This window comes from Microcaecilia unicolor, chromosome 8, assembly GCF_901765095.1.
Source record: "Microcaecilia unicolor chromosome 8, aMicUni1.1, whole genome shotgun sequence".
In the NCBI taxonomy this organism is placed as follows: Eukaryota; Metazoa; Chordata; class Amphibia; order Gymnophiona; family Siphonopidae; genus Microcaecilia; species Microcaecilia unicolor.
Window position 1 is genome coordinate 74,340,773 of NC_044038.1, and position 5,407 is coordinate 74,346,179.

A 5,407-nucleotide genomic window follows, 5' to 3' on the forward strand; every position below is an offset into this window, starting at 1 on the left:
CGTATGTGCTCTGTGCTGTGCTTCCCCCCCCCTCCCCTCCCCTCCCCCCCCCCTACCCGTGCTGTGGAAGCTGCAGATGCTTCACTTTCTCTATGGCGGCTGCATGGACCCAAACCAGAGCACAGGGAGAAAGGGAGGGGAAGGAGGACAGGCTGAGAAGGACTGAATGCTCTCTCCACACCCAGACCCCTGCTCTGTGGCTTTAGTATTTATTTATCATAGACTATATTTACAGATGGTGAGGAGGCGAGAAAGAGTATGTAGCTTGTAGCAATGCACAAAGACTAACTGAAGAGGGATTGGTGCAATACAGGCATCTGCAGGGCAGGTACTTAAATGCACCTCACTCCTGATATGTAATTTTGCCATGCTACGCAAATGCTATGACCACAACACGTCCACAAACCTACTCGCACAGCTTTGCTAATGCATCATCTGCTCTGCAGCATACCCTGCTATGTCTATACTGAGCCCCCCACACACATAGCTCTGTCCATGCATCTCAGTCCTGCACTGCAGCACCACCTGCTATTTCAGTACCGAGACTCTCACACATAGCTCTGCCAATGCACCTCACTCCTGCCCTACAACAACCCCTGCTATTCCAGTACTGAAATCCTTACACATAGCTCTGCCAAAGCATCTCCCTTATGCCGTGCTATTCTAGGACTAAAACTATCACACATCTCTGTCAGTGCATGTCTGCTGCCTTACAGCAGCCCCTGCTAGTCCAGTATTGAGATCCTCACACACAGCTCTGCCAATGCACCTCAGCCCTGCTTTGCAAAACCCTCTGCTATTCTAATTTGGAAACCCACAAACACAGGTCTGTTAATGTACTTTTCTCCTCTGAATTCCTTTAATGTTTATAATCTAACTAGAAAACTAGTATATTTGTATTCCATATACATAAAATCACAAAACAAATTGCATTACACTAAAACAAAGATTACATTGTGGTATTTTCCTTTAACTCTGCTAGATTATTGCATAAATAAAGATTTTGCTTTTTAATTCAATCCTAAATAACCCCATTTAATTTTGGCATTCATATTCTGCTTTTACCAAGAACATCTTCATTCAAAGCAGATTAGAAGAATCAATAAATTACTTAAAAGTAGTTGCAAATATTAAAACATTAAAACAAAAGCATTTTACTTATAAAACCACAATTCAAACCCCAATTTATAAAACAAACAAACAAACAAACAAAAAAACATCCTTCTCAATCCCATTCCAGCCTATATTGGAAGGTCCTAAACTATCAGAAATTACTGGGCTCAATACTCAGCCAGTGGCACTCAGTGTATTGCTGACCCCCAGCAGCATTATGCCCAGAAATTCAGTGTTGGGCCATGTCCAGGCTTCTGCACTGAATTTCCAGGTTTGTGGAGCTAGTTAAGTGCAATACTCAGCTTTTAACTGGCCAAGTGCCAACTCCACCCCTGGAACACTATCAAAATATCTGGTTTTGACTTAGGCACTAAGGACCAAATTCAATATATGGTGCTTGCTTGGCTCTATTCTATAAACCTAGCCTAAGGTTAGACGTTTATAGAATATATGTAGTGCCTGTCCCCGTGACTAAAATTCAGGCGTGACCATTTACACCAACTAAAACCTGGGGTAAATGCCCGCACCTAACTTAGTGGACCTTTTACAAAGGTGTACTAGCGTTTTTATCGTGTGCTAAACGCTAGAAATGCCCATATATTTCTATTCTTAATAAAAGACCCCCTTAGGCATGGATTGGGCATATTCTATAACAGTGTGTGTAATTGTTAGGAATGCCTATGGCCCGCCCATGCCCCTCCCATGGTCATGCCCCCTTTTGAGATCTGCATATTAGAATTTACATACACCACTTTACAGAATACGGTTAGAAAGTTGTGTGTGTAAATTTTAATTAGTGCCAATAATTGGTTGTTAGTGGCCAATTATCGGTGCTGACTGGTTTGTTAAACAATTAAGTTGCACACAAAAATTGAACAGGTAACTAATTTGTGCGTGCAAATTTAGTCGCCATATATAGAATCCATAAGAACATAAGATTAGCCATACAGGGTCAGACCAGTGGTCTATCTAGCCCAATATCCCGTTTCCTTGAGTGTCCCTTAGTCTCTGCAGTCCTGGAATGAGTAAAAAATTGACCCACTCATTTCACACTAGTCAGGATCCCGCAGACTTCAATCACAGGATCCTGAATGGTGTGGAACGAGTGGAAGTGCGTAATGTGTGCCCTCTCATTCCAGATTTTCCTTCATTTGAAAAAGGCTCATCTCCTGTACATTAATGCCACAGAGGTATTTAAACATCTCTATTATATTCCCTCTTTTCCGCCTTTCTTCCAGAGTATACATATTGAGGTCTAAGCGCCTATACCCATAACCTTTATGATAGAGACCTCTGACAAATTTTGTATCCACCCTCTGGACCGACTCCATCCTGTTTATATCTTTTCATAGGTGCGACCTCCAGAATTGCACACAGTATTCTAAATAGGGCCACACTAGAGACTTATACAAGGACAAAAAAAGCTATAACCCTAGAGCAAAAATTGATTTAGAAACATGTGCTTAAATGTGGAGAAAAACCCTCAGAAACCTAAGACCAAAGTTTGTCTAAGGTTTAGAGCAGGGTTACTGGAATCACAAGTAACTCACGCCCAGATTCTATCATAGGGTAAAAAACTCCACGGCAAATATGCTTGTTTTTATTATTTTGTCTTAATTTACCAAGCATAAAAATTACGGTTCAGGATAATCACACCATTAACTTCCACCGTTGCATGACTTAAAGGCAACTTTTAAAGAAGTTAAGGACAAGGTGAATGGAAACACTCTTATCTCAAATTCCAATGAAAACACTCTTATCTTAGTGTCCGACGGGGGCCACTGCCGTTTCACCCTTCCAACAGGGCTTCCTCAGGAACAGAGTGTGAAAACACGATGCTGTGATTCTGTAAGAAATAAGAGATATAGCTTAAACAAAAAAGAACCTGAAATTTTTAAGCGCACAGGGCATAGAAACTTGAAACGGCTTACAGCTTGTGGGAGCACCAATTCTTAAAAAATGGCGTCTCAGCGTCATTGTGTCAGCTGACATTTATAAGATTTTCAATCGGCTGGTAAAGCTCATTTGTTAAATGAATGAAGAAAATTGGCTGATGAACTTAATAAAAAACGTGCTAATCGATGGAGCTGTTAAGACCATTGGGTTCTATTGAATTGAGGTCAAAAATCCACTGCGCCTCTCTTCTCTGTAGTTTCAATTTGCGGTCTCCCCCTCTATTTAAAGCGACTATTTTGTCTATCGCATAACATTGAAGATCTTCAAATCTGTGATTTTTGTCCATACAATGGGCTACTAAGGGCTCTTTGATGGCTTGTCTACGTATGTTGGAACGATGTTCCAGTATTCTGACTTTTAAAGTCCTGGTGGTCATCCCAACATATAATTTCTCGCAAGGGCAACTAATTACATAAACAACATGGTCTGATAAGCAATTGGTGAAGTTGCGGAGAACAAAAGATTTGTCAGTCCTTGAGATGTGTATTTGTTTAATTTGTTTAGTGATGGAGCCGTTGTCAACATTTGTGGACATGTTCCTTAAATCGGAAGTCCCTAAACAATCATCCTATATTAGAGACAGCACACATTTTTTGCAGAAATTAGATGAAGTAACTTTAGAGCAGCGTCACTTAACAATGGTGACTCTTGACGTCTGCTCTTTATATACTTCTATTCCTCAAGACGATGCTTTAAACACAGTTCGGAATATACTTGACAACAGGGAAAGACCACATCAAATCTCAACGGAATTTTTATTAACCCTTACCAGGATTGCAATGAAAGAAAATTATTTCATGTTTGATGGTAAATTCTACGCGCAAGTGAGTGGAGTTGCCATGGGGGCTACATTTGCCCCCTCCATTGCTAATCTTTTCATGTCGGAATTTGAGAGGGAATGGATCGAACACTCCCCCTTCTCTGTAGCCATCATTACATGGTGGCGTTACATTGATGATGTTTTCATGCTTTGGGGAGGTTCCTCTGTAGAACTTATCAATTTTATGACGTGGCTTAATAGCTGCAATAATAATATCCAGTTTACAGAGCAACACTCTACTGAATCGATCCATTTCTTAGATGTAGAAGTGAAATTGATGTGTGATCATTTTGTCACAAAAGTCTACAGGAAAAGCACTGATAGGAACACATTTCTCCACAGCTCTAGTTGTCATCCCAAACATTTAAAGAATAGCTTACCCTTTTCCCAAATGCTGAGATTGAGACGCATCTGTACAGATTTTTCCATTTTCGAACAACAAGCCAAGAAACTAATGGTTGATTTAGCTGATAGAGGTTATTCTAAATCCACACTTCATAAAGCATATCAGAGAGCTAAATTCAATAATAGAGAATTACTATTGACTACCACCACACAAGACAAGGGCAATGATGAAACATGCACCATGGTCATGCAATATAATGAAGACAGCCCTGCTTTAGCAAGATTAATAAAAAACAGATGGGACATTGTACAAACGATTCCTGCTTTCAGAAATAGCAATTTACGGATTGCCTATGCCAGGCGAAACAACATTAAAGAGATAATTAGCCCAGCAGATTTGAAGTCTGGGTTAAAACAAGATACAAAACGGTTGCATGGCCACTTTAAATGTGGTTTTTGCTCAATTTGCTCCATCACTAAACAAATTAAACAAATACACATCTCAAGGACTGACAAATCTTTTGTTCTCCGCAACTTCACCAATTGCTTATCAGACCATGTTGTTTATGTAATTAGTTGCCCTTGCCTTGCTCTCCTCTGCCGCTTCCGGGTTAGGAGGCAGCGTGTATGATTCGCTACCGCTGCTGCTGAGTGCTGAGACGGAGGGAGGTAGATCCTGCGATCGTGGCGGCGGTGGGCAGCGTTTGGGAAGCGCTGCCGTGAGAGAGAGGGAGGCAGATGCGGGATCGGAGCTCAGCCTGCTCCCTCCGCTCCGCTGCCTCCACTGCTGGGTGGGCCTGAACCAAAACTGGGTGGGCCTGGGCCCACCCAGGCCCACCCATGGCTACGCCCCTGCTCCCAAGTCTCGCTCTTCTTTCATACACAGAAGAACTTCACTCTCTATACTATACCGTTTTCCCTTGGATTTTTGTGACCCAAGTGCATGTCCCTGCATTTTTTAGTATTAAATCTTAGTTGCCAATTTCTGGACCATTCTTCAAACTTCACTAGATCCCTCCTCATGCTATCCACACCCTTCAGAATACCTGTCCTATTACAGAGTTTGATATCATCCACAAAAAGACAAACCTTACCAGACAGTCCTTCCACAATATCACTCACAAAGATGTTAAAAAGAGTCGGCCTGAGGGCAGATCCCTGTGACACACCACT